At 36.8% G+C, this 16,175-nt stretch overlaps 1 protein-coding gene across 1 annotated transcript in view; it reads left to right on the top strand.

Moving 5' to 3' along the window:
• The window catches only part of PIP4K (phosphatidylinositol 5-phosphate 4-kinase), a 146,420-nt gene that overhangs the window by 113,447 nt on the left and 16,798 nt on the right, over window positions 1-16,175 (top strand). The window lies entirely within an intron of this gene.

Below are 16,175 nucleotides of genomic sequence, written 5' to 3'. Positions count from 1 at the left end.
TGCATGCGTTTTGTTGCTATAAATTTCATGTTTTGGAAATATTTTCTTAGCTGATCAAAACATAGTAATCCATTAATGAGGGAAGCATGAAAATGGTTAAGTTGCAAAATGTTAGCTCATATGCTTCGAGAAAAAGGCATGCAATTAAAATGCATTAGGTGAAGCATTCAAGCAAGTTTCGATCAGAATTAATAATTTTCTAAAAATTGAAATTGTCATTAATTTTTTCAGCTAAAATTGCTTGGGAGTAGGCTTTGGATGACTGATACCATTTAGGAATGCCATCCCAGGTTTCTTTTTTCATATTCAGAAACAAGTGTTTGCATTAGATAATAGAATAACATTTAGAAAAAGTATGGTAGCTATATTATGGTAGTTTTTACAAACAAAATGTGATCTCAATAATTAAATATGAAGCAAATAAATTGGAGTAAGTCCAATGTTTTCTTTTTATCATTTAATGTGGCATTAATAGGCCAAATGGAAAAAAATAGGTCATTGCCAAGAACCTTGGGAACGAAACGTGGTAGGTGTCATTACTTCGCAGTGGTAAACTAGGTATTTGGTATGCTGAACCTTAGGCTCAAATATGGATGATGCCTCTGGACATCTCATCTGGCCATGATGCATCTACAGAGCTAAGTCTAACCTTTATTTTCTTGGAACCAGTGGTTTCTGGAAAAATTTAGGCTCTGTAGGGAAATAAAACTGTCCCCTTACAAATAAGTGTCACATGCCAAAGAGCTTAGTTAGCACCAGCTGCTAGGGCCACCAGGTTAGCTCCACCCTTAGTTGTTAAGCCAATAAGTATACGGAAGACTTTTTTATCTTCCAGCATGTCTTTGATAAAAAGTTATCCTCTATTCAAACCAATTTTTAAAACTTCTCGAAGGAACTATGGGCTTGTAGAGAATAGCTCAATGTAGGAACTCATATTAGGTAAAAAGATTAATTAATGTACTACTTATTAATTTAAAGTGGCTGTCTGTTTACCATAATTCCTAATTTTATTCAAAATATTTACTTCTGAAAAAGATTCATGTGCATCTTGTTATCAGTTATTTATTCACGAGTAAAACTATCCATTGAAATGGTATGTAAGTATTCTTCCATATAATCTGGAGTGGAAAGTACATTGATTTTTTTTAACTTTATTTTTAGTTTTGAAGCAAATATGTAGGATTATTTCTTTTGTTTATATGAAAGTATTTGTTTATTCAAAAATTTCAAAGTTTTATAACTTAATTATCATTATGCATTTTCATTGTGTGCATGAAAAGGATATTTGATAATACGTCCATATAGGGAAAAAATTATCGGTAAAACTTAAACCTCTCTTGCTTGTGATGTAAATTGTTGTGTTGAATGTACGTGTTTGTGTTATAAACCTATTCATTGTATAAATATCCTTAGCTTCAGGAAATTCCAAATCAGTATAATTACATAATTGAAAATGTGCTGGAGTACAGCTAAAATATATACCATTTCTCATAACTACATCATGATTGTTGACCAACTTCTGTGAACAACTGCATTGATGTGATGTCACATATTTTGATATTTTACCAGTTAATTACTGTTGTAAAAATGATTAAAGAGAAAAATTTTTTCCATTATTTTTGTTTCTGAATGGTATGCATGGTAGGTAGCCAAATTTTATGTTTTTAAGAATCATATATTGGGAATTTTTTTTGTTTGTTTTTTCATTTCATGCTGTGCATAAAATTCCTCCGTAGCGCATTTCTTTGGGTCCTAATTTCTTGATAAATTTCACAAAGTACATAGTAATACACACTGGTGAAATTTTTTACTTGTATTTCGGATATTTACCATGAAAAATGTTTCTATGATCAGAAGTTATCCCTCATCAATTGATATGGCTGAAATTTGGTCCTAAATTTCCAGCGCAGTTGCTGATTAGATGGGTCAATTAGTTAAGCCACAAAGGCATTATCTTAAAGTTTAAATTCTTGTCAAGATAATCAAATAATTGTCTGATAATAGTAAATTTACTCACACCAGAATATTTATAATAGAAGTTGCATTCAAAATGGTTCACTTGGTACCAGAATAGCTGCAAATTTAATGATTATTCAAATAAAAGAAGAGGCTATTTTTCATGTACAAAATTTAATATAAAGAACTTTGTATTCATTTTTCTTTGATGTTGTAAAAAAACTTCCCAAACAGTTTCGCTCTCTTGAGAATTTTAGCCTTTAAGTCATTCTAATTGAGCTAGAGGTTTACATAGGACTTCTGGAGCGACGGATATAGGGTGATATTCTTCGGAGATGAACAGAGAATTGCAGGAGTGGACATCATATTAAAGGAGTGAGGAAGAAGAGTCAAATTGTGCTGGCAATACAGCGAGAGGATTCTGATGATGAAGTTAGAGGGAGAGCTTATAGACACAGTGATAGTGCAGGTGTATATGCCAACATCCAGCCATTTAGAAGAGGAAATAGAAGAAGTATACAAACAACTGGAAGAAGTTATAGGAGCAGCAAAAGGAAAGAAGGACCTAATCGTGATGGGGGACTGGAACGCTGTGGTTGGAGAGGACTGGGAAGGGAAGGAGCGTGGGACAGTTTGGATTGGGAAAATGGTACCCCGCGGGGGAAAGACTGATAGAATTCTGCAGCAAGGAGAGCATGGTGGTAGCAAACACTCTCTTCAAGCAACATCAGAGAAGAAGATGCACCTGGAAGATTCCAGGGGACAGGGCAAGATATCAAATTGACTACATCCTCATGAGAACAAGATACAGAAACAAAGTTAAACAATGCAAGAGCTACCCCGGCACAGATATAAATAGCGATCACAAACTGGTGGTCATGGACAGCCTTTTGTGATGCAAGAAATTAAGAAAGTGACACCGGAACTCAGATGAAACGCAAAAATGCTGGAGGAAAAGCAGGCAAGAGAAAAGTTCACCACGATCATTGACAGAAAAAAATAGAAGGAATAAAAGCAACTAGCATTGAAGGACAATAGAAGGAAATGAAGAATATCATAACTGAAGTTGCTGATGAACAACTCATGAGTAAGACGGTGCCAACCAAAACCGCCATGGACAACATCTCAAATAAGATATCTCATAGAGGAAAGAAGAAAATACAAGAATCCAAATAATGAAACTGGTGAAGCCCTTTAGCAGAAGTTTCGGAACCAAGTAATAGGAGAGTCCAAGAAAGCCATGGAAGAGTGGATAGAAAGCTGCAGGGAGGAAATCAATGACAACATAAGGTAGGGAAACACTAAAACTGCTTATAAACTGGTGAAGACACAATTCGGAGTGAGAAAAACAAAATCCCACAACGACCGAGATGTTTATGGAGAGATGCGGACAGAAGACGAAGACATTGGGGAGAGATAGAAGGAATACATTGAAGATTTCAATCAAGGGCCTGAACCACTTGAAGGTGACTTACTTAAAGAAGAAAGTGTGGAGAAGAAGACAAAAAGGGCCGGAAGGTACTAAGAAGTGAATTTGACCAAGTCGTGAAAGACCAAGAGAACAACAAGGCACTGGTATTGAAATGAAATAAAATAATTGACTTGGTAATTCCACACACACGTGTAGAATTACAAAGTCAATTATTTCATTTCAATATGTTATGAAAATTCCATAAAGTTACGCCTGAGACAACACATTTTTTTAAGGCACTGGTGGTTGATAAAATAAAAGGAGAAATTATCAAAGCACTTGGGGCCAATGGAAAGGACACCCTATTTCAAATAATGAATGATAACTACAACAGTAGAAGCCTATCTGAGGACTTGAGAAGAGTGTAATGATGGAAAAACTGGAGAAACCTAGACCAAATAAATGCGAAGAACATAGAACATTGAGACTGACTTCTCATGCATCGGAAATACGTGAATAATCAGCCGACAAATAGAAGGAATTGACGGAGAAAACCTCGGAAAATCAATTCGGATTGAGGAAAAACCAAGGAACTAGACTGGCAATACCCAGCTTGAGAGTACTTGCCAAAAAAATAATCCATGTAATAATGCCATTGCAAGGTAGTTCCATAAGTACCCGACCCAAAAGAAAACAAACCTTTTGGAAAAAAAATCTTTATTTTTCAACATAATCACCTTTCAGCTCTATAAATTTTCCCAGGGATGTTCAATTAGCTCGATACCATTTTTATTATGAGAACTGTCTTACTCCTCAAAATAGCCATTTATGGCCAACATCACTTCTTCATGGTTGGAAAATCTTTGACCACTAAGCCATTTCCAAGTTTGCGAACAGAAAATAATCCGAGGGGGCTAAACCTGGCGAATAGGGGGCATGAGGTAGCATTTTAAACTTTAATGCATTAATTTGGCCATTGCAATAATGGATGTGAGCTGGTGTAATATCTTGAGGAAACAACACTTTCTTCTCAGCCAATTGCAGCCACTTTTGCTTGATTTCTTCGCTCAAACGTTGTAATAAGTTTGCACAATACTCGGCGTTGATAGTAGACACCATGACCTCGCCTGCAGATAAAACAGTCTTCGCCTTCTTTGGAGCCGGTTTTCCCTTTTGAATCCATTGTTTAGTCTGTTCTTTTGTCTTGAGTGTGAAGTAATGGACCCATACTTCATCCATGGTTATGAAATGGCACAAAAATTCTGCTTTTTTGGTGTGGAACATTGCTGGACACTCCATTGAAACATCTTCACGACACTGGTTTTGCTCGAGTTTGCGCAAATGCGGCACCCATCTTGCACACAGCTTTCTCATGTCCAAATTTTGAGTCATTATGCAGTGTACCGCACTTTATGGAATGCCTACTGTGTCTGCTAGCTCGCGCACTTTCATTTGACGATCATCCAGTATCACTTGGTGGATTTTCTTCAGCGTTTCTGGAGTGGTACCTCCTTTGGTCGACCAATGCAATGCTAATCTTGACAGCTCATACGGCCTAATTTTAACTCTGCTACCCAATATTTTACTGTTGTAAACAAAGGAGCAGACTCACTCAGAGTAGAATCTAGGTAAGATTTTATATAGGTTTGGCTGAGACCTTTCAAATAAAAGTATTGTATCACATAACAATGACCAATTTCCTCCATTTTCACAAATCGACTGAAAAGATTCGCTATTAATGGCTGCCATAAAAATACTAAACAATGTGACATCTTCAAACTTGAAACATATGGTTTTTAGAATGCATACTTTCCAATAAAGTGATATTTTTCAAACAACTACCGCTATCCCTAGGACCACCCTCATGCGTGTGGCATTCCTGGACTTTGAGAAGGCCTTCGACAATGTCGAATGGAACAAATGTTCAAGATACTAGAAGTACTTAGAATGGACTACAACAGCAGAAGAATAATCAGTCACATCTACAAGAATCAGGTAACAATCATGCAAATAAAAAACGGAAGGAAAATGGAAGCCAAAATAAACAAAAGAGTTCAACAAGGATGCATCCTCTTGCCAGCACTATTCAACGTAATCTAGAACATGCAATAAAGGAAGCACAAGAATTGGGCATCAAAGGAGTCAAGGTGAATGGCAAGGAAATAAACATGCTGTGGCTTGCAGATGACATTGCAAGAGTAATAGAGATGTGAGAGGGCCTGCAAGCAAACCTGAATACTATGGACCAAGTACTTACGGATTTATAATATGAGCATCAACAAGAAGAAAACAAAAATCCTTGTTTGTGGAAGAGAGAAGCTGAATGCAGGTATCACAATTCAATGAGTGAAACTAGAACAAGTGGAATCCTTCATCTGGGCAGCAGTTAAACTTGGGATGGAAGAAGTTCAACTGACATCAAGGGAAGAATAGCCCGAGCAAAAAAGGATTTCACCGAGGAGAGGCAACTACTATGTTCAAAGAACATGCGATCACAAGTAAGGAAGCACTTTGTCAAAGCATTTGTTTGGAGCATGGCACTCGATGTATCGAAGACATGGACTATTGGGAAAGTGGACCAACAAAGAATAGAAGCATTAGAAACATGGTACTGGAGGAGAATGCTGAAGATTAAATAGACCGACAAAGTGAAGAACGATGAAGTATACATATAGTAGAGCAGAAAAGGAAAGGACTATGTGTAGAGCTGTACAGCAAAGAAGAACTAGATGGATTGGACATATCTTGAGGCACAATGGATTATTTAGAAACATAATAGAAGGAAAGATCCAGTGAGAAAGGCCAAGAGACAAGTACATTGGGCTAATTAAGAAGGGCGTAAAACAGGGAACTTATCAGAGGGTAAGGGAATTAACAATAAATGAAGAAGAATGGAAGGCTGCAGTAAATCTATCTTAGGATTGACATGCTGATTATGATGGTCCATTGTACCATCCACCCTGTTGTAATCTCCTGTAGATGTCGGTCACCTTTATGAAGGAATGTAGGTGGTCTCTGAAACTCCTGGGCTCCAAAAATGATGTACTCAGATATATGCTGCGAATTCTTGGTATCACTGAGCTGCCACATAGTATGAGTGATGTGATTTCATCTTCATTCTCACACCACCTGCATCTGTGATCAAAGAAAGAGCTGGATAGTGATTGTGGCCAGTGAGAAGTTCTGCTATCTTTCTTAGTTGACCTCTGTCCAAAGACAGATTTTAATTGTATCTTGGCCTTGGTCATTTTATATGGAGCTTGGCTTGTCTTATTCCTTGCATATTCCACCAAATATCAAACTGTTGGGTTAGTCTCCTCTTCTCTATCGCCAAGATTATTGGGGTACTCTCTTGCCCTAACATTCTTGTTAAAGACATTGAAGTAACGATTTGCACTGTACCATTCTGATTACAGGTTGCTCCAGCAATCACTGGTTCATTCACTATTTAATTTCCCATTAGGCTTTCATGGTCAGGCTCTTAGAAAAATTCCAACTTATTTTGTTTCCCTATCTTGTTGTGCTTCACAACTTTTTTGTGCTAGAGTGGATTTACTCTATAGGATTAATTTTCCTTGCATAAATAATGAAAAACAACTTTTAAAAATACTAAGTTAGTCTTAGGCACCTGGAAATATCCGGAATTGGATCTGAACATTTTTTATTATGAAATTAAAAATTTATGATTTAGAACAGCTAAGGATTTGTTTTTCCCGAGTATTATTCAACATTAAAACACTAAATGAGTGATGTAATAATGAATCTATTGTACGAGGTCTGTTCAAAAAGTATGGTGACTTTTGTGTTTTTTCAGAAATTATTTATTTATTCTTGAATATCTATTTTGTCCCCTTCAAAGTAATCCCCATTAGATATTATACACTTGTGCCAACGTTTTTTCCAGTCATCGAAGTACTTCAAAAAATTATTTGCTGTTTTTGGTCGAAATTGAGCAATTTTGATACGAATTTCGTGGCGACCCAATTCATTGGTAGAAATGGAATGGCACGAGCCAATCAATATGTTTAGGTCCTCAGGAACTTCTTTTACAGTGATCTGAAGGTTGACCAATACTATTTTCTTCACTTGATCAATGTTTTCGTCAGTTGTTGACGTGCTCGGGTGGCAGGAACGCTCTTCGTCGTTCTCATCTCCTTGGCCCTCTGAGAACATTTTGTACCGCTGATAAGCATTGCTTCGGTCCAAGGTGGCTTCTCCATATGCCACAGTCAACATTCGGATTGCGTCCGCACCCTTAATTTCGTTTTTCACACAAAATTTGATACAGATCCTTTGATCCATTTTTTGGAGCAGTCAAAAATTGAAGACAAGCCAAAACACTTCCAAGCGAAACAGCTGCCAGTATTTAACTGAGCATTCAAAATGGCCTAACTCTTCAGCATAAGTGAGAGACATTAGTACCAATATAATGCCGCAAAAAAATCAAAAATCAAATATATGTAATCCGCGAAAATTCAAAATTTGCGATACTTTTTGAGCACATCTCAATCTAACTTTCACAGACTTGTTCAACTTATCTTCATGGTTATTGTCCTAGACTGTTGTCGCTTTCTTCAATTGCTTATTATACTCCATGAGCTGATGAGAATTAAGTTAGATCAGCTCGCTGTCCTCCTGATTCTCAATTTTTATTGGGCAGACTGGTTTATAGGTGCCTGGTTGAGCCTATGAGCCACCCTTGGTTTTTGTTTCCTTGTCAGTTCATCAATGGTGGAATGACGTAAAAGTGCATGTATGGTAAAGATGGGAGACCCGAGATGCAGTCGAGAGGAAACCAATTACACTTACTTTTGCTATCCACCTTTATCAGGAACATAACATGCTTGCTTTACCTAATTTTGTAATTATCCTGCTCCATGATTTATTTTCATTGATAGTAAAAATACAGACATTTGGATATGCATCAAAGGTTTTTATCATGCACTGAAGATCTTTCAGGAGTATTTGCTTAGAAATTAATGTGTGCTGCTGGTAATATTTCATTCTGAAAATGTATACTTAGTGGAGATCCACTCATATCTCTAAATAATAATGGCTCATCCATTTTTTGTTGACTGAAAAGGTGGTGGATGAAGTAATTCCAATTACGTAGGTGCCATGTAATGAATAAACAAATTAGACCTGTCACATAAGTTTGTGTAAGACATGTGTGATACTGTCCTGATGCTAGATCATCAGCATGGAAGAAAAATTAACACTTACTGATAAAAAGGACTGTGCCATCATTCACATGGTTTCAAATATTTTTTATCACCCAGTCTATAATTCAACCAGAGGTATGACAGTGTAGTTGGTGGCGTGCTAAAATACTGACCAGAGGGTCAGGTTATAATTCTGGATGATACCTCTGGTGTCTGTGTAGACACTTACAGCTTCATCCCAAAGCTACATGATTTTTTGGATACCAGATTTTTCTGGAAAACCTCAGTGCACCCAGGGAAGTAAACGGATTCCATACCCTGATATTTGTATTTCACATACCACTGGGCTTAGTACAAGGGTTGCTATTTATATTTTCAGCCTAATAATGAAAAGACTAAGTTATTGTTGAAAATGGCTTTATTGTTTTTCTAAGTATTCTCCATGATAATGAATACACTTTTGCTTGTGCTCAAACCAATTTTCATAACACTTTTCCAACTCCGATTGAGGTACCTCCAAACCATGGTTTTTGAATGTATCAACGGCATCTTCAGGCACTGAGAAGCGTTGGCCATGCAATTTTTTCTTGATAAAAGGGAATAAAAAGAAGTTATTTGGTGCTAAATTAGGGCTCTAAGGAGGATAGCCCATCAATTCGACATTATTGCTAGTCAAATGGGCAGTTGTTTCTGCCGATCTGTCAGAGCTTGCATTGTCATAATGAAGAATGGTCATTCTTCGCTCCGCTTCTTTTTCCAAATTACACCTAGCACTTTTGGCAAACAAATGCTTGTGTGTCATTCAGAAATCATGGTTCTACGTTGCTCTAATGGTATGGTTGCCACATGTCCTGTTATTCCGAAGAAACAGGCAATCATTTGCTTCGATCTGCTTTGTGCACAAATCCGAATCACTTTCATTGGATTTGGCTCGTCTTGGAAGACCCATACAGTGGATACCTGTTTTGTTTTGGACTCATATCCATAGATCCAAGATTCATCACCTGTGTAATTATTATATGTATGCAGCTTTTTATGCACTACAATTGCATTTCTTGAGCATTTATTTGCGCCAATTGACACTAGCATCTTTTTGAGCTTTTCTCAAATTATTCCAGATCCAGCGCAAACAAATTTTTGACCCAGCTAAATGTTCATGCAATATATGTATTAATAATGCTTGCCATACTAATCCCTGAGGATGCCTCAATCTCACGATAAGTCACGTGACGATCTTCCCTTACTAGTTCTTATACAACATCAATGTTTTCTGGTACAACAAATGATTTTGGACTACCTTCATGACTTTAATCGCGAACAGAGGCCATGATGGAATTCGTTATGACAGAGTTTCACTGTGGCAAAGGATGGGGCTTCATCACCTAAAGTGGAAGGAAGTTGATCGATGCACTTCTGTCTTGATAATCCACATTGAAAGTCGTAAAAAATCATCGTGCAAATGTGTTCATGTGTTAACTCCATTTATTTGCTGAGACAAAATTTTCGAGTCACTGTAAACAACGCAAGTTATGATCAAACGACAAAATATTCGGAAGAAAGTTGGCGTTAGAAGGGTCAAACTTTCAGATGGAAATGTCAGATGGCACCTAAAGCCCTTAGTGTTGTCTTCAAAGCTCAGTTTATAAATAGCAACCCTCGTATTTAGTGAGCTCTACTCTCACCTGTTAAACCAACCATCAGAGTTGTTAAGCAATTGATATCAGTTTGGGATTTATAAAAAAATATTTAGAGCTTAAAAATTCAGCTTTGTGCCATGCAGCATTTGTACAGTATTTATGTAGGTGTTATTTCTGTGGATAAAATGGTGTTGATCTCATAATCTTTCTCAATCTCATAAACTTTTTTAATGGAAAAAATATGATATTTATTACTTATTCACTGGTTGGTGCTGTCAAAGGGTATTGTTTAAGAGATTTTACGATGCAGACAAGATGGTCCGTTGAACATGGTATCATTCTTAGTGCACAATTTTATTCAATTTGCTGGCATTTAATCACTATTGCAAAATTCAGTACAGGTCAGTTTTGTTTGGCCATTGAGTTGCTTCTGCTTCAGCTAAGCGCCTATGTGTTTGTGTATGTGTGTGTGTGTGTGGTAGTGTGTCTGCAATTGACGTGACATCGAGCACGCAGCAGAGCCTGAGGAACCCTGGGTCAGCCCTCGGGAAGTGCATGGGGGCCGCCGACTGCGGGTGTATGAAGACCACTCAGGGTGAGGGCACCACAATGATGGCAAGGAAGAGACCCTGTCGTGAGTGCACTACTCAGCACGAAGAGTTGAGGTCAGTTGAAGTGCAGTGTCTCCTACTCGCAGGTCATGTGTTGTAACTGCTATCGTGGAGCTGCTGGCCTTGTGAGCTTCTCCCCAATTGGAATACCCCTCATGGAACATTTTTCAAAAGTCTTTCATGACTTGTGGAAGTAGCATTATTGTTGAATGTTCCTCTACAAGATTTTGGATTGGAATGCACTGAAGAGCATTAAAACATTGTTAATAACCAGAGAAATAACCAATGTATCCCTTTGCTCAATATCTTGTGAAAAACCTTTCTGTTGTGGCTTGTTTGAACTAATGTGTGAAAAAGTGAAATTTGAGCATAGCAATGTGTTGTAGTATTACACCCCTATTTTGTGAAGGTGGCTTTTATGTATGTACAGTTGTGACTAATGCTAAGGAACATTTGTGTAGACTCTCATTATATTCTAATTTTGTCAAGGTTAGAATATTTAGCTGTTCCATTTCACATAGGAATGTTGAAGGTAAAACTTATAACATCCTATCAATGGTTACCTTGGTTTATCAATTGCCTTTGTGGTCAAGTAGTTCTAACATGGACCATTTTATATATCTACATATATAAGAGCATATTTTGTTTATTTTTAGGTTTTTTTGCCCTTGGTAGAAAGAATATGTTTCCAAATATTAATGAATGATAAAAAATGGAAAATAATGTACTAGTACTCACAAAGGCAAGTCATAGCCAGAATTGTGATACTCCATTTTTTATGAATAATGGGCAAACATCAGTTAATGTGCACGTTAAAACTTTTGTAACTGTGTTAATTGCATAGATAATGTGCATGTAGAAAGTTTGTTATTCTAATAATTGCTTAATAATGCTTTTTTTAAAAAATACTTAATTTTTTTATATAATTCAGTGTAATTCACCTTCTGAAAACCTTCCTTTAGATGACTAGGAAATAAACCAATCTTACATATTTTATGATGGGATTTTTAATATTGGTAGCTTTTGTTATTTTCCAGGTTATGAAAGAAATAAAATCAAAGTCATACAAATCTTAATTTGCTGAGTAGAAATTGGAAGTTGTTAAGTTTTCTAAAATAAATTGTACCCGTGAAGCAGGAACAAAATTCATTGTAGTTGAAGCTAGTATAAGAGACTGGTGCAAGAATGAGAAGTTTTGAAGAAGCTATGTCAAAAGAAACATGCTATGTGTCACAGGAAATGTTCTTGGACTGTGGTTGAAAAATAACTCTATTACTGGGTATCCTTGAAAGGTTGATAATAATGAGATTTTCAGCTGCGCTAGTTTTACTCCAAGCAAGACATATTGTAGAAGAGAAAAAATAATCGATTTTAAAACATATCCATTATCAAGATTCCAATTCATGATAAGGATTAATTTTAGTGTTTGAGTCTCAGCAATCACTTGCCTGAAACTATATATAGACTGGGAGGCAAAGGTGATTAAATATTTACAATTTTCAATTTCCGTAGTTGAAGAATTGAGTGTTGATAACATAGATGAAGTTCCAGTTTTGGTTTAACTGCAAGAACTGAAACCTTAAGATGCGAAAGATGTCTATTACTACCACCAAGTACAAAAAGTCAAATTTCAGTCGTCTTACATGATACTTCAGGTGGTTCAAATGTGGCTTTCTCTCTAAGGTTGCTGTTCAAAATAAAAGCTATTCTAATGGGACATTTTCTGAAAGACATAATTGTTATAGCAAAATAAATGGGTTAATCAGAAATCTGTTTCAATTATAGATTCATGTTGAGCCCATTTAATTTGTCAAGTTAAGAATTTGGTTGGCAGATACTCCAAATCAGCCATCATCCCTAGGGGACTGATGAATAGAATTCAACCATTTTATTGAACAGTGAATACATAATTCATATCAAACTAGGAGCCAAGTTGGAAAAGTGGGGTGGTTGCGGGTATCCATGAGTATACAAATTCCAGAAAGAAGAGAATGTCGTTGGTCAAGAAAATTTGTAAATGGTTATTTGAAAGCTGGGCTTCTATGACAATAACTTTCATCAAAAATGGCTTGCATAAATCATTTGGGGAGATCCAGGCTAGAGAAATGCAAGATTTGGAAGATGACAGAGTTAGTGAGGAAAAAAAATTACTGGAGAATGTAAAATTGGTGACATTTCATTTGAATAAACATGGGCTATCAAATCATTTGCTTGTGACTCAGGAGATGATTTTTTTGGACATGAATAACATTTTCACTGACACATTTTAACATGTTTCTTGTAAAATTTACTGTCTTTTCCTGTTCTAATTCTTTTTTTGTTTTTGTTAAGCTCAAAATAATGTTTTTTGCCATTATAATTCTTTCTTAGAAATAATTTGTGTTTTGATATCTGATTATCGGATTTCAGAATCACATATTTCCTGTAGGTATTACAAGAATAAGTTTAATTGGATGGCAGAGCTCATGTTAGTGAATACAACTCTGTAAGAATAATATGAGTTGTTGAGTCTTTTCTTCCTTAGATTGATATTCAATAAAATGTCATTTTCAATTGTATAGTGCTCATTATCAATTTTCTATACTTATAGTATAGGCATTGCACATGTTATCTAGCAGAAAATATATTAATTAATGTGTATTGTTTACATCACTATATGTTTGAGTGATTATGGATTCCTTTTCTTAATTACTATGGACTATCTTTCTTATTCCTTAAGGAATTATCTCCAGTCAATCAGGTAAATAAAGACTAATATTATTTTAAAACTCATGTCTAGTTTGAAATAAAGAGGCAAAATAAATGTTGCTTGGTGTTAAAGGAACAATGGAAATCAACTAATAAAAGTTAAACTATTCTTATATGCTGCATTTTTCTGGCCTATTTCTTATTGTTATTATTTGAAAAAAACGTCTTATCTCCTGAAATGTAAATTTTTCCTTAGAGCTACATAGATATATTAGCTCACAGTAAATAATTTTCATAACTTTTACTACGAATGGCTTTTTTTTAGTTTTGACCTACATACAAGGTCTATCCCGAAAGTAGTTACACCTATTTTTCCCCGGATAGATGGACGGTGGTTTCTCTTGCTGGGTTCAAGGGAGGCAAGTCTCAGGTTAAGTTGGAGGCCAGTGGCAGTTGGCTCCCAGCCTTTGTGAAGTGCAGAACGTTCATATGCAAAACCTCTATAATGTGACCTTGTTATGCTCCGTCATGAACGGGTTATTGGAACAGTGCTACATCATCAAATTTTGTGTGAATATGCCAAAACCAGGAAAGACACTCATGACATGCTCAAGGCAGCTTATGGTGATAACTCTCTGAGTAGATTGGATGTTTTTGAGTGGTACAAGTCTTTTCAGGACAGTAGAGAAGGTTAATTAAAAATAGCAATTTTCCACAAAAATAAAATTTAATGCGACCGGTTTCAATGTTACTACATCATCATCAGGTGATAGTTAAACCTCAGAGTCCAGTATATATATGATTAAAGGCAAGTAAGGGGAGGGTGGAGGAAAAGAGGGGAAGAGGGGGGAAGGTGGAAGGCAGAATGGGTGACTATGTGAGTGGGGGGGGAAGAGGGTTGGGGAAGACAAGGTGCAAAGACCCTAGGAGTCCGGAGAGCGCGTCGTGGCCGAATGGAAGGGGGTGTCTCGTTGAGGGTGTCCCACGGTGCGCCGCAAAGCTCTTCGGGCCGAAGTGCAATCTGGCAGCCATGATGCAAACTAAATGGGAAGGCCCTTAAGTACCCGGTCGGACCTAGAGATGGTGGTAGTTGTTTGAAAAGTATCACTGTATTGGAAAGTATGCATTCTGAAAACCATATGTTTCAAGTTTGAAGATGCCACATTGTTTAGTATTTTTATGGCAGCCATCAACAGTGAACCTTTTCAGTCGATTTGTGAAAATGGAGAAAGTTGGTCATCGTTATGTGATACAATACTTTTATTTGAAAGGCCTCAGCCCAGCCAATATTTAAAGCTGAACTAGATTTTACTCTGGGTGAGTCTGCTCCTTCGTTTACTACAGTAAAATATTGGGTAGCAGAGTTGAAACGAGGCCATATGAGCTGTCAAGATTAGCACCACATTGGTTGACCCAAGGAGGTGACGACTCCAGAAACGGTGAAGAAAATCCACAAAGTGATACTGGATGATTGTCAAATGAAAGTGCGCAAGCTAGCAGCCCTAGTAGGTATTCCAAAAAGTGTAGTACACTGCATATTAACTCAAAATTTGGACATGAGAAAGCTGTGTGCAAGATGGGTGCCACATTTGCGCACACTCGAGCAAAACCAGTGTCGTGAAGATGTTTCAATGGAGTGTCTATCAACGTTTCACACCTACAAAGCAGACTTATGAATTAAAGTTTAAATTGCTACCTCATGCCCCCTATTCGCCAGATTTAGCCCCCTCGGATTATTTTCTGTTCGCAAACCTGAAAATGGCTTGGTGGTCAAAGATTTTCCAACCATGAAGAAGTGATGTTGGCCGTAAATGGCTATTTTGAGGAGTAAGACAGTTCTTATAATAAAAAGGGTATCGAGCTTATTGAACATCGCTGGGAAAATTTATAGAGCTGAAAGATGATTATGTTGAAAAATAAAGACATTTTTTTCCAAAATGTTTGTGTTTTCTTTGTTGGGTCAGCTACTTCCGGGATTGCCCTCGTATAGCCCAGCGCAGTAACGGTGCTAGTTGCCTTAGACCCAATGAGCCATCTGTGTTTGGCAGATCGTCGAGCAGTGCATATGATTCCAGTTATATTAGTTTCTGTTTTCCTTATTTTTACTGTTGGTCAAAAGTGGAATTTGACAAAGTTATGGAGCAACAAATCAAAATAATGTTTTTCGTGTTGTGCAATAAAAGATTACAAGAAATTACTGAAATGTTTACAGCTGTTTATGGTGATAATATTCTGAAGAAAACATCCATTTTCAAGAGGATCTAGGATTTTAATCATGGCCGACAAGTCCGGGATGGAAGGATGATGCATGGCCGGGGAAACCTTCAACCACCTCAGTTGATGACAACATTGAAAGTGTGCGGTCCATTGTCCTTACTGATTGTCAAAAACCTTTCTAAATGATAGCCGATTAACTGAATTCAGGAAAATCAACAGTGCACAATATTTTAACTGAACATGACATTGCACCTGCACACTCTGCATTGATTAAGCATTCATCATTGATTTGACAAAAAATTCAATCACTATCCTTGATCATCATCCTAATTTGCCAGATCTTGCCCCCTGCGGCATTTTCCTCTATCCAAAATGCAAAATTGTGATGAGGGGGCATCACTGGGAAGATGTAGACACTCAATAAAGCTAGAAATGACGAGAAAACTAAAAAGCCTAACTGCGGAGGACTGCCAATGGTGCTTTAAACAGTGGA

Source organism: Hetaerina americana, unplaced genomic scaffold (genome assembly GCF_022747635.1).
Source record: "Hetaerina americana unplaced genomic scaffold, ioHetAmer1.1.p SCAF_10, whole genome shotgun sequence".
Taxonomy (NCBI): domain Eukaryota; kingdom Metazoa; phylum Arthropoda; class Insecta; order Odonata; family Calopterygidae; genus Hetaerina; species Hetaerina americana.
The sequence above is the reverse complement of the archived record's forward strand: the minus strand, read 5'-3'. Positions and strand labels throughout refer to the sequence as shown.